This window comes from Lipotes vexillifer, unplaced genomic scaffold (assembly GCF_000442215.2).
Source record: "Lipotes vexillifer unplaced genomic scaffold, Lipotes_vexillifer_v1.1 scaffold1090, whole genome shotgun sequence".
In the NCBI taxonomy this organism is placed as follows: Eukaryota; Metazoa; Chordata; class Mammalia; order Artiodactyla; family Lipotidae; genus Lipotes; species Lipotes vexillifer.
The window spans coordinates 107,863-122,427 of NW_006798161.1; the positions used below are offsets into that span (position 1 = coordinate 107,863).

The 14,565-nt window shown below is 38.3% G+C and overlaps 1 pseudogene; it reads right to left on the minus strand.

Moving 5' to 3' along the window:
- Nucleotides 1–212: 212 nt before the first annotated feature.
- LOC103079835 (uncharacterized) overlaps nucleotides 213–14,565 on the minus strand; it is a 30,715-nt pseudogene continuing 16,362 nt past the window's right edge.

Here is a 14,565-nt window from a genome sequence, read left to right on the forward strand (position 1 = left end):
ACAAGCCCTAAGGGATCTCCTGTATTCCAAACATACTCTTCCCTACCTTCACTGGAGAGTAGCAGTCCAGTTTCCACTTAGTAGTCAGGATCAGTCACCCTGGCCAGCACAGTAACTCCCTTCTTTTCCTATTGATTCAGTGGCTTGCAGAGTCCTAAGTGGCCAGCTGGAAGTCAACTTCCAGGTCAATGGCATCATTGTGTTGTGTCTCCTTATGGTGGTACTTCTCCCTTTGGAACTAAGACCTCCAGGCCAACAGGGTACGAGATTACAGAATCGGAAAGCAAAAATTTTGCTAATGGGTCACTAGGGGTAATAATGAGTGATGTCACTCCCATTTCCACTCCTTGATTCCTGCACCAGTGAATCTTGGCTATAGGAGAAACATGACCATATATTGGATGCTGATTCAGAACATATACAGCCTTCTGGAGAACCTTGCCCATGACTTGCAAGGTATTACCACCTAATTGGTGCTGTAACTTCGTTTTCACAAGGCCATTCCACCATTTTATCAAGCCAGCTTCTTCAGGATGGTGAGGAACACAGTAAGACCCATCAGTTCCATATGCATCTGCCCATTGCCACACTTCTTTTGCTAAAAAGTGAGTTTCTTGATCAGAAGCAATGCTGTCTGTAATATTATGACAGTGGATAAGGCATTCTAGAAGTCCACAGATGGTAGTTTTAGCACAAAAACTGAGTACCGGGAAGACAAATCCATATCCAAAGTGTCTATTCCATTAAGAACAAAAATCTACCCCTTCTATGATGGAAGGGATCTAGTGTAATCAGTCTCCCACTAGGTAGCTAGTTGATCACCTTGGGGAAGGTTCCATACTGGGGACTCAGTGTTGGTCTCTGCTGCTGCCGACTAGATACTCAACAGTGGCTATAGCCAGATCATCCTTGGTTAGTGAAAGTCTGTGTTGCTGAGCCCATGCATAAGTTTTATCCCTGCCACCATGGCCACTTTTCATGAGCCCACAGGGTAATGACTAGAAAGAGAGGTTGACTTATACCCACAGAATGGGTCATTCTATCCACTTGATTATTCCTTTGCTGAGGTTACCCTTTGTGAAGTACATATAGATGCAACTATCTTCATTTTTTTCCCCCATACAGAGATATATATTGACATACCTCATTCCCAAATTTCATGGTCACCAGTTTTCCATTTGTGTTCCTTCCAAGTCCCTGACCATCCAGCCAAACACAGCCCATCAATTGGTATATAATTGCACATCTGACCAATTCTCTTTCCAAGCAAGGTGAGCAAACCAGAGCACTGCTTGAAGTTCTGTCCACCGGGCAGATTTCCCTTCACCACTGTCCTTCAGGGATGTCCCCAAAAGGGGCTATCATGCTACAGCTGTCCTCTTCCAGGTGGTACCTGCATTTGGTGCAGAATCATCTGTAAATCAGGCCTGAGTCTTCCCTTTCTTTGTCGTTTGATTATAGGGAACTCCCCATGAGGCCAAATGTGTAGGCTGGGAGAGAGAAGGCAGTGTAGCAGGAGCTGGAACCATGGGCATTAGGGCCACTTCTTCCTGTAACTAACTTGTGCCTTCAGGGCCTATTCAGCCCAATCATGTATACACCACTTCCATTTCTCTATGGAGTGTAGCTGTGCACCTATGACTTTATCTAGCTTGGTGGGTCAGAGAACACCCAGTTCTGCTAGGCATCTCAGGTCACATGGCAACTTAATGGCCCACGGTTAAGCGTTCATTCTCTACTAAGGCCCAGTAGCAGGCCAAGAGCTATTTCTCAAAAGGGAGTAATCATCCACAGAGATGGCAGGGCTTTGCTCTAAAATCCTTAGGGCCTGCACTGTGATTCATATACAGGGGCTCACCAAAGGCTCCAATCAGCATCCTTATCTGACACTACAAGCACCATTGAATCTGTTGGATCCTATGCACCAAATGGCAGAATCGCCCACATGGCAGCCTGAACCTTTTGCAGAGCCTTCTTTTATTCTGGGCCCCACTCAAAATGAGCAGCTTTTTGTGTCACTTGGTAAATGAGTTCCAACTCCATAACACACTCAAAGGAGGAGTATGTTGCCTCCAAAATTCAAAGAGGCCTAATAGGCATTGTGATTCTTTTTCAATTGTAGGAAGGACGAAATGCAACAACTTATCCTTCATCTTAGAAGGGATGTACTGACATGTCTCGCACCACTGGACCCCTAGAAATTTTACTGAGATACAAGATCCCTGAGATTACATGGGATTTATTTCCCACAGTCTGATAGGCAAATTTCTTCCTAGTAAGCCTAGAGTAGCTGCTACTTCTTCTCACAAGGAGTAATAAGCATAATGTCATCAATGTCAAAAGCCAGTGTGATACCTTGTAGATGGAAAAGGCAATCAAGACCTCTCTGAGCTAAATTATGACATAGGGCTGGAGAGCTGATATATCGCTGAGACAGGATAACAAAGGTAAATTGCTGGCCTTGGCAGCTGAGGGCAAACTGCTTCTGGTGAGCTTTATTGACAGGGATGGAGAAAAATGCATTTGCTGGGGCATAGTACCTGGGAGCACACCACTGGATGTGATTATGTGTAGAAAAACAGTTAGAACTTCATCCTGAAGGGAAAGAAAGGGAGTATAGCAGGAAAGCTCTTATCTTTTGAGAAAACAAGTGTGAATCTACCAAAGAAAAAATGGATTTGTCCCCTTCCTACACCTTCCCTCCCCTCTCCACCCAGATTTGTAGAGAACATCATTCAAGAACATCAATTTCAATTAAACAATCAATGAGCAGCTACTACATCTTAGATCACTCTTGAAGCCATGTGGAGAGTAAATCTGTGAGGGGGAGGGCCAGCAATAAAGACTGATCAGTAGGCAATAATCTAGGCGAAATGTGCTGAGAGTATGATACAAGAAAGGGGCAATGGGAAACAGGAAGAGAAGAACTTAGGGTGGTTATTTTTGATCAAGCAATTGAGGCAGAAACCAGATTGCTATGAGAATTGAGAACTTAATATGTTTAAAGTGACTAAACCACAAGAGAGACTATAAGCAGCTCAAGTTTGAAAGACATTCCTTTGCAGTTCATCAGTGCTCATACAGCTGAAGTTCCAGTCCAGAGGTCTTTCCGTTACATTACCTGCCTTGGCTTCTGCCTATATAAGGAAAATGTTCTCTTTGAAGGAGAAAAAAAAGTGAATTATGTAATGGTTTCTTTTACAACCGGATACTACTGTGATTAGAGGCTATACTTAAGAATGCTATTTGAGATGGTGTTTTCATTCTCAGCAAGAGATTTTCAGTTAACCATATGTTGGTCTACTTGACTGCTGATACACATCTGCTTTTGAATTCACATTTCTGTCTTGACCAGGTCATCGACAGGTTATCATTTATTACCACCCAAGTAAATAATTTCCTTCTTGTCTTGTGGCTCTGGGTTAACCAAACCCTTAGGTTTTTTTTTTTTTGCTGGAAAAAAAAAGCATCTGTGTTTTGTTTTGTTATTCTTATTTATTTCCTTGCGGCATCTTCTCATTCTTTCAATTGACAAATATTTTTAATGGCCTACGTGATAATTGTTATGATTCTTCAAAAATATTCTGATATTCTTCTCCTACTAGGTGTGATAGAATTGCACTCCACTGACCGTTTTGAAGTTAGGTGAGGCCATGTGACTTGCTTTGGCTAACTAAATGTGAGCAAAAGCGATTCATCTCATTTCCAGGAAGACACTCTAAGAATCAAGCAGCAAGTCCCCCTATCCCCATTCTCCTTCCTGCCGTATCAATCACAGAAGCCCATGCAAAGATAGAGACTCATTCTGCCTAGATTAAGTGAGACTTGTGTTGGATTTGTGGTCTAAATAAACAATATACCTGAGACTCTGGAGCTATTTATTATTAAAACTACTGAAACTTGGGGCTTCCCTGGTGGCGCAGTGGTTGAGAATCTGCCTGCTAATGCAGGGGACACGGGTTCGAGCCCTGGTCTGGGAAGATCCCACATGCCGCGGAGCAACTAGGTCCGTGAGCCACAACTACTGAGCCCGTGCATCTGGAGCCTGCGCTCCGCAACAAGAAAGGCCGCGATAGTGAGAGGCCCGCGCACTGTGATGAAGAGTGGCCCCCGCTTGCCACAACTAGAGAAAGCTTTCGCACAGAAATGAAGACCCAACACAGGCATAAATAAATAAATTAATTAATTAAAAATAACACAAACAAAAAACCTACCGAAATTTGTACTTTGAGATGCAGTGCTAATGTAACAAAAATCTAAAATATATGGCATTGGTCATAATGGTCAATTGGTGAGGAAAAAAATATATATATACACCTTGGAAGGTGGAAAACAGAAGTTCAATGTTTTGAAATAAAAGATTTGGTAAAGCTGTCTTCTCTTGTAACTTAGAAAGAAGATCAGTAGACAAAAGCAGTTCAGGAGTTTCTAGTTCTAGAAGTCTGAAAACAGAATGCCTGCATTTCACAATATGTTCAAAGAAAGAGAGGCTCAGAAAAAATCTGATCAGCTTGAGAAGAAATTAAAGAAATCGGGAGAGTACATAAAATCAGGACTTTCAGAGCTGAAGGAGGCTATTACTTCTCACCCCAACAAAAATGAGAAGAATATTGACCAACGGAAGACTGTTAAAATTCACCTTGCACCGGAATTAAATCGAGGAACACGCCAATATACTTACATACTGGTAAATCTTCTGTTTTGGTTATGGTATCCCAGAGAAAGAATGCAGGCTGTGATCTTGAGCCAATACTTTCCAGTAGAAAAGAAAAAAATGCCCTAGGAACATTAACAAAGTATTTGCTTTTTTTCCTCTGAAAAACACTAGGCTCAAAGTACACATTACCAAGTCTAGAGAGAAAGGATAGGATTAAGAAAGCAAAGAAAAATCACCAATTATGAATAATATCTAGAAAAGAATGCTGTTCTTAAAAGGACTGTAAGCATGGATTTTGACACACGGAGGTCACTGGGATCAACTAAGTAAAACCATTAGAAAGTTTTTGAGAGAGTTATCTTGCTAAGAGAACCAGCAGCTGGACAAAAAGAAACTGTGATTGTTCGCAAGTTAAAGTGACCTGTGGGGCTCCATCCAACTACCGGCTAATAGTTGGAAACTAATCTGAGAAAGAGCTCAGGGCCAGGATGAACATATTCGTCAATGTCGTCTAGTTCAGTTAGAGCAAGGAAGATAATGGAAAAGACAGTGTCCCACAGGCAGAGCAAAGTGCTGTGTTGGGCCCTGGACAAAGCAAGTACGACCAGGATGGACTCAGGGTTGACTCAAGACATTCTCCATCCAGAGGATGGGGTCCCTCACCATGTCTAACCCCTCAGGACATCAAAATTGCTATTGCCACTGTCTGCAGTGCGTCTGCCTTTCTTCCCCTTTCTGAGTGAGAATGTTTACTTTGGTTATTTCTTCTATCATATGTTTCTATCAAGTACAATCTTGATTAGGCTATTAAAATCCGTCTACTCCATGTACCTAAACACTTAATATCAGTGGGGAAAAAAAGAAAAACAAATTTGCTGACTGATCTAACTTTAAAATTCAAAACTAGAAATTTCAATAGGATTAAAATCATCAGTGCCTGAAAAATATACCATTCATCCTTTACATGCTCAATTTTGCACTCTCTATAAAACCATCACAAGAATTGTTTCCGTCACTTCAAACTTGTGAGAAAAATAAGATCTGATTCCCAGTCATTTTCAAGTGTTACCTTTATTTTCACTTATGCAGTTAATGAGAGAGAAAAGCAAGAAGGAAAAGGAAGGAATGACTTTAGGTAAAAAGCAAAATAAAAAGAAGTTCAGAAAAAAAAATTTTTTAATTTGAAAAAATATTAAAATGAGTTTGTTTTAAATCATATATTGTGTTTTACATATAGTTCTTTTCTGTCAATGTTTCTGAACTCTAGATTATTATTCTTTTATCTCCATGAAGTCAAGAATTTAAAAAATATATTTTTAATTCTGTTTTCATGATTAAAATATATAAGTATATGAAAATGTATAAGCATAAAAGCATATGAAGAAATTCCTTAAACATGACTGTTTAAAAACAATTACATCCACAAGATAACTGCATGAACATCATATACCTTTAATTTACAAACATACAGATATTTAGCCAGACGTGTGTTTACATCAGGAAAATATCTGTAATAGTGTGGTTAATCTTATTTTTTTAGTCTTTTTTTTTTTTTTCCATCCACCCAGTAAACAAGGTGCTATAGTGGGACTAGATGTAGTTCCACTGTAAACATATCTTCATCTAAAAGTAGCTTTAGGATACATGTTATACATGTTTTGAATTAAACTGGTATCATTGTTTTTATGTCTGAAGCAAACTGCTTCTATACTAGCCTTGTAAGAAATAGAAAGACTCCAGTACAACTGTTAAGTTAGCCTCAGGACTGCTTATTTGAAAAAAATATTTTCATTAAATGCTCTATTTTTGACAACAAATGTGCACCAGCTTATTTCCTTATGGAGCATCTAGCCTTTTCACATCTCTTTTGGTTCCTTGACCAAATCAAGGACATCTTGGCCCAGAGCAGCAGCACACAGCTGTGTTTATAGGTGTTGTTGACAAGAGAACATGCATCCCATGCACCAGGAACATGAAACAGAGTTGTTATATAGAGAGAATAGGACATGTGATGAATTCCACTACTGAGAAATTCCATTTAACTTTTCCCTACTTCAGTTTTTTTTTCCCTAAGGTATTAGAAAAGTAGTCTTACTATATTAAAGGTAATTATTTAGAAAGTACTTTTCAAATGTAATTTGGATAATGTTACTGAAAAAAATAGTCAATATTGTCTGAAAAGCATTGAACATGGAAGGCACCAAGAATTTAATTCCAAAAGTAAGTATAAGGAATAAAATAAAATCAGGGTGTGATATTAAAGAAACTATTGGTCTATTGAAAATAATTATGCCAATATTTGTAAGAAAGATAGATTATAAATAAATAAATAAATAAATATATATATATATATATATATATATATATATATATATATATATATATATATATAGCAAATGTTTCAGGTAATTAATTATACCAGGTAGATATAAGGAAATGAAGGCACAAATGAGATATCATATATTTTTTCCAAAGGATTAGTTATAATTTTCCCAGATTTCAGAAAGAACAATTTATTAAACATCAAAAAAATTGAAAAAAGAACATCAAGCTTATAGCTGAAATAAAAATGGTGATGGAAATGATATAATGTTGAACATAGTAGTTCATCTTGAAATTGAGGTGGAGGAGTGAGGGAGAGCAAGCTGAGATTAACAAAAATGAAAGTGGATTTTAAAATGCTGTTTAAAGAAAGTTATGTGTTATTTTGATACACAGTTAATGGAAAATGTACACTGGTACATTTTTGGAGGATAACTGGGCAACAGTTATCTAGAGATGTAAAACTGAACATTTCTTAATTTGCAAAAAAGAAAACCATCAAAAATATTTTCACAAAGTAATTTTCTCCTCAATATAATACTTTCATCTTTGAGATGACAAGTATGACAGCAGTCATGATTCATCTAGAGTATGAAAAATATCATCAAGCTTCCTAGCTGCCCAAGAGGGATGCAGAGAAAAATAAGCATTCCTTTAAAATTTCCCTTTCACTACAATGCATCTTTCCTTTTAAAAACTACAGAAAACCATTACCACACAGAATGTATTTTGTCTTTCACAGACAAAAGAGAGAGTTAGGAGAGGGACTAGTTTGCCACAGGCTATTGGGAAGAGTGAATAAAGAGACATGCCTCCCTTCTGTCTTCTTTCTGAACTCTATTTTCTTTTTAAGTATATTGTCCCCTGGCCTCCGCTGAACTGGCTGGCCCAAATCTAAACTGGACTGAATTTCTGTGGTAGAAATATATGCTTAGTCAATGGTCCTGATAAATGATATCTCCCATGCTTTCTCTGCTCTGTCCACAGAAAAGCACTAAACCAGTGCATTTGCCACTACCTTCTTGGATAAAAAACAGGAAAAGATAAGACCTGAAAAGGAATAAATTCTTAATGTCAATGCCACATTTCCTGATTTTGGAACTCACTTTGTATTTATTCCTTCTCTCTCCTCTATCAAAACCATGGCATCATATAGAAACTAGCAAGCATTCTCAATTTTTATCCCTCCAAAATATATTTCTCATCATAAAGGAGGAATTTTATGGAATAAAAGTGGCTGATAAGGAAGTTTTAGAACAGGTAATATTTAAATTAAGAGAATAAAAAGTAAGGAAGCATACTGAAGAAACAAGTTTTCTAGAGTGGAGAGCCATATTGTTTATTTTTTAAATTAATTATTGATTGTTTTAGAAACAAATACTCATTGAGTAACAACTAGGTGCTAGGAGCTATAATGGGAAAATACTCTTTTTTGTTGTTGAATAGGTTTGGAAGGCCAAGAAACTAGTAGTAGAAATAAGGACTTACATAAATAGGCAAAATGAAGGCTTTAAGATTTTTTTGAGAGAGAAAATAACAAAAGTATTAGATTTGACATTATAAGTGAGTTCCTCAAACTACTGTTTATGGGCCTAAACTGGCCCTCTCAAGTAAGAAATTTCTATACATTTTTAAATAGTTTTTAAAAAGAGAAAGAATATTTAGTGATATAAAAATTATATGAAATTCAAATTTCAGTGTTCATAAATAAAGGTTTTTTGAAACACCGCCACAATTATTTTATTGCATTGTCTATGGCTGTGCCAGTGCTACAATGGTGGGCTTGAGTAGGTAAGTAGTTGTGTGGTTTTTACCAATAAGCAGGACCAATTTTTTTCCTCAAGTTCTAGGCAAGTTAAAAAATGAAAGAGTATATTAAATGACACAAAAATATAGCTCTACTAACTAATAAAGCTCATTTTTAAAAAACAAGTTTTATATCAGTGGGCTAGGGGACCTCCTAATTGATTCTCATTTTGGAGAGATTCACCTATTAAGTTAAAAGAAGTTCTGGGCATATGGGGGGGCAGGCTTCTCCTACCATATGACATAGGACAGGACAGGAGACAGAGGAGAAGTCATCACAGAGATAGAGAAAAGCCGCTTGTGTTTTCTTATCATGGAAATTAAAGGACTGGGAGATATATATTCCATCCCAGCTACCCCCAACATTTTGTTTTCTTCACCCTCTGGCCTTAAGCAACAAGTCAATCAGAGCTATGATGATCCTCTTCAGGGAAGCCATCAGCACATGGACAGTCTTGCCCCACCTTCCTTGAACACAAGCCACTGGTCTTCTGGGGTTCCTCCTGGGATCACTGGTATGGCCCATAGATTTTTCACCTACAAGGCCCTAAAATATCTCAGAACAGTATACACACAAAACATACTCCAAATCCACTGTGCCACCAAAGCTATACATTCAGCACAAAGTTTTCTGTTATAGTCTATCTGAGCTTCTATAAACAATGAAATTACAGGACACCATTATAGTATCGCCATAATCAAATGAATACCAGAACTTCAAAAATAAATCGCCAGTAATAAAAAGGTATGCCAAACTCGTGTGCAAATCGTCTCTTCCCATTATCAAATTCCCAGAATCTTAGGGAGAACCTGAATTCTGATCTTACCATGCCTCACAAGTTAAAGTCTAAAGAAATCGAAGGGCCTGTTTTTCAAATTCCCCAAGTCAATATCCCTACCTTCTGCTGCCTTTTCTTCCTGGGTTCCATATTTCAGTTACTACTGCCACTTACACTCTGGTCTCTCACACTAGAAACCTGAAAGTGATCTCCGTCATCTATTACACATCTTAAAAACATGTGATTGTCAAGTCCAGGTGATTCTCTCTCCTAAATCACCCTTACATGTGTCCAGTTCTTCTATTTCAGTTTACATTCGCCAAGAACAAACTTTTATCACCTTTCAAGTGGATTACTGTAAAAGCATCTTACAGGTCTCCTGCCACCAGGCACCCTCGCCTCCACCCATCATCCCAATCCACACTAGGCAGGAACTAACCCAGATTCAATCATAACTGCCAACATAGAATATAAAGCATTTATATGCAAAGAAAAATATATCAGCCCACTCACATAAATAATAAAAAAGGGAACGATCTATATGTAGGTGTGCATGCATACAAATGGATAAAAGAACCTTACAAGTATTTGGAAATACCAAATGTTTAACAGTGGTTACCTTTGGGGAAAAAAAGACAGGAAGACTAATTTGGGTAAGTGAACGTGAAGGTAGAATGTTATCTTTTATGCCACATAATTCTATATTATGTATTCTAATAACATAGAATACCACTGCTTATTATGTGTGCTATTAGAAAAAAGTAAAGCAATGTCTGGAAATACATACAGCAACAACAGTATAATAAAAAATATGGCATCTACCTGATACAATATAAGAGCCTGGTCACAGACACTAGTCAGTGGGCTTTCTACTGGCCTGTGTCTGAGGTGGTAAACTTCTGGATAGGGAGGCGTCAATGGATAAGGGAGCAGGATAGCAGAGAAAAGGGGGCAAAACCAAAACACATTTGGAATGGAGAAAATCCAAATAAGTCACCCAGCCTAGCAGATAAAAGAGAATGAAATATCAAAGGTAGAAACTTCCCTGGTGGCACAGTGGTTAAGAATCCGCCTGCCAATGCAGGGGACACGGGTTCAAGCCCGGGTCTGGAAAGATCCCAAATGCCGCAGAGCAACTAAGCCCGTCTGCCACAACTACTGAGCTTGTGTGCCACAGCTACTGAAGCCCACACCTAGAGCCCGTGCTCTGCAACAAGAGAAGCCAACACAACGAAAAGCCCGCGCACTGCAACGTAGAGTAGCCCCCACTCACCGCAAGTAGAGAAAGCCGCGCGCAGCAACGAAGACCCAATGTAACCCAAAGTAAATAAATACATTTATAAAAAAAGGTAACTTCAAGGTTTCCATCTTGACAGCTGTGGTGATTTACAACTGAAATAAATAGCTTATATGTGAGGTGACATATTTTTCAGGTGATATTTTTATTGCCATCGTAGCGGGTTAAGTTCGGGGTCATGACAGGACAATCAGGTGGAGATGTTGTATATATCATCAGAGTTGCAGGCTTAAATGCAAAACTTAAGGTGGAAGATTTGATTGTTTCATTATTATGAGTATATAGGTAATAGTTGGATCCATGAGTTCTTGTGGGGAAGGAATGGAATGAGAAGGGACCAAAAGGCTGAACACAAACCTTTAAACAGAGTCATGAAAAGAACAGAAAGGAAACAATGAGAATAGAATATATAAATAATATTGATTGCACAAAGGACTCAAGGGAGAAAACATTCCAAGCGACACTGGGGGATCAGCAATCCCAGATTTTACAGTGCTATCAAGGATGACTGTGTATGAGAAAAGTCCTTTACATTTGACAAGAAATAATTATTAGTGACCTTGCAAAGAAAATTTTCTGGAAATACACCTTTCCCCTTTCAGGAAAAAAGAATACATATTAAAACAAGCTATCTGTATTGTATGAGTAAATATACCATACCATATTAAACATACATTCTGTGAGTAGAAGCTAATATGGGCAAATGATATGAACAGATGATAAACAGACAGTTAAACACAAATAGCTATCAAGTATATGAAGAGATCCTCAAGCTCATTTGTAATCAGAGAAATGCAAATTAAAGTCAAATAATTTACCACTTTACAACCATCTGATTGGCAGAAACTAGAAAGTTGAATGGTGGTAATTATTAGTGGGGATGTGGAGAAAGCAGATGAGCTTAATCTCACTCAAGGGCACTCCAGCAATACTTACTCAGATTTAAAGTGCATATACGCTATGTCCCAATATTCCTATTTCTGGTTACATAGCCCCAAGATATTCTCACACAGGTCTAGGAAGGGGCTTATATGATGATTCTATCAGTCAGGAGAGATGAGATTATGCCGTGGTAACCTCCAAACCCCAAACCCCTTACTGGAATACCATAGGTTTCTTTTTTGTTCACACTGCAGGTCCATCACAAGATTGGCAGGTTAAATCTGCTCAGTGTACTCACTCAGACTGAGGATGTAGCCACCCATCTCAAACACTGTCAGCCACCGTGAAGGGGGAAAGATGAACTCTGGCGATTTCAAGCCAGCAATGAAATGTTCTAGGCCAGAAGTGATACATGTCACATCTGTCCACACTCATTGGCCAGAATTATATATAAAAGTGATCAGACAATACAAAATGCCTCCCATGTATTCATACACTGCAAGAACCAGAAATACCTGTGAACAATGCCAATGACTTTCAAAACACAGTCAGTGCTTTCATAGGGTAGCAGATAGTCAATTTAGGTGTCCATTTCAAGAGGATTTTTGGAGATGTAAAATATTCTACAGGTTTTGTGTGGAATACTATGCAGCACTTAGAAGCAAGGAGCTAGAATATGCACCGAAAGGTGGATGGATAATTAGATTCTGAGTGGAAAAAGAAATAAGATAACAAGGTTTCTGGCACAATAACATTTACATGAATTAAACATATATGCCTACACTAGAAAATAATGCAAGGAAAAGGCCATTCCATACTGACCACTGATGATAGGTTCCATGAATGGAGTAATATGATTAATTTGTTGCTTCTTATGAGGGTGTACACAAGGCGTAAGCAACTTACATATGATAGAAGTCATGATAAGACTAGAGAGTCTCTCTGAAAGAGACTGGGGAAATTCAAAACCCAATGGAGAAGTTGAAACCCATTCTATAAAGTACCACGTGCCTACTGAAGTGAGGCAACATTTTGAGAATTAAAGGGAAAATGTGGAATGTTGTGGAAATAGATATAGGCGACCAAGGTGTGGTAAAGTGGACCCATCAAGTATTGTTGGTTCATTAAAGAAAGAAAAAAGTAGAGTTGAAAAAGGGACAAATCAACTTATGTTTGAGGAAACATGTGCCTTTTTGTCACCTTTTATGGAGGCTGCTTAGAATTACAATGACAGGAAAAAATGCTAAGAATGATAGCTCAGGATAAAGCAAATTATTAGCAGCTGCCTATTAGAAATTTTAAATCAATAAAGAATACTGAATTGCTGTCCTCATTTTTAAGAGAAACGATACTTGGGGACAGATGTGAAAGCTTCCCATACATCATGCATGTTCTCTATCATGGGGCAATAACTTGTACTTTTGGACCCCATCTTTGCTTACTGTTGAGCTTCTTTGACTTCTTAGATTTCTGCCATTCCTCCTCCAAATAAGTCAACTTGTTTCTGATTTGATTCATGTCAGAATTGGCCCATCTACTTAGCTTCACCACTAGAAGTGAACATCATATGGTGTTTGATGAGTTTTAGCCTGACCTTAGGCTAGAAATTCCCGCCTTGTAAGGATTTCATACCTATCACTGCCCCTTAACCATCTAATGCTTCAACACACACAAGCAACACACATTAAAAAAAAAAAAAAAAAAAAAAGCCCAGCGATCTTGTTTCTCCTCTTCCTCTTGTTATGTGTCCAGGTCAGAAGCTGAGGGGAACGTGGATATTAGGGTGGTGGACTGCCAGAAATCCATAACCACATCTTTAGAGAACCTACTGGTAAAGATCATGCCTCTATTACTTTACTTTTATAGAATACTGAGCCATTTTCTAAGTAGTACTCTTGCATTTGCATGTGTGACCTTCCTGAATTTCTTGATCATATGAAAGAAAGCTAAAATTAGAGAGTTGACAGAATTGTAGTGTTGAAAAGGCTAGAAGTGATTTTTGTGGTTAGTCAAAGTTTCACAGTTCTCTTTTGGGAAAAACATGACCTCTATTTTATAGATCCAGAAATTGATGCCACATTAGAAATATATTCAGACAGAGGGGAGAAATAGTAATGAAAGGAAGAAAGGCAAAAGGACAGAATTAAAATTATGGGCTTCTTGTAAAGTAGTTTATTATTTCCTTGAATTTTTAATAATTCCACATTGTACTAAGTGTTTGAAATAAAACTTAGCTGCGTTAATTCTAATATGCATATAACCTTAAATGATAATTTGTTAACGATTCTATTCAGAACTCAAAATAATATTGGCATTAGGGACTTCCCTGGTGGCGCAGTGGTTAAGAATCCGCCTGCCAATGCAGGGGACACGGGTTCGAGCCCTGGCCCGGGAAGATCCCACATGCCGCGGAGCAACTAAGCCCATGCACCACAACTACTGAGCCCACGTGCCACAACTACTGAAGCTCGCATGCCTAGAGCCCGTGCTCCACAACAAGAGGAGCCACTGCAATGAGAAGCCCGCGCACCACAACGAAGAGTAGCCTCCGCTAGCCGCAACTGGAGAAAGCCCGCGCGCAGCAACGAAGACCCAATGCAGCCATAAATAAATAAATAAATAAATTTATTTTAAAAAACTATATATATATATATATATTGGCATCAAAAAATACGTTATTAGCTGGAGATGCATATGGCTTACAGAGATTATAGTAAACAAACATTGATTTTTGCTGAGGTGAAGATCAATGTAAAAGTCAATCAATGTTTTTCCATTTCAAGAAAATCTTAGAATTACCAGCATCAAAATCTCTCACTCTT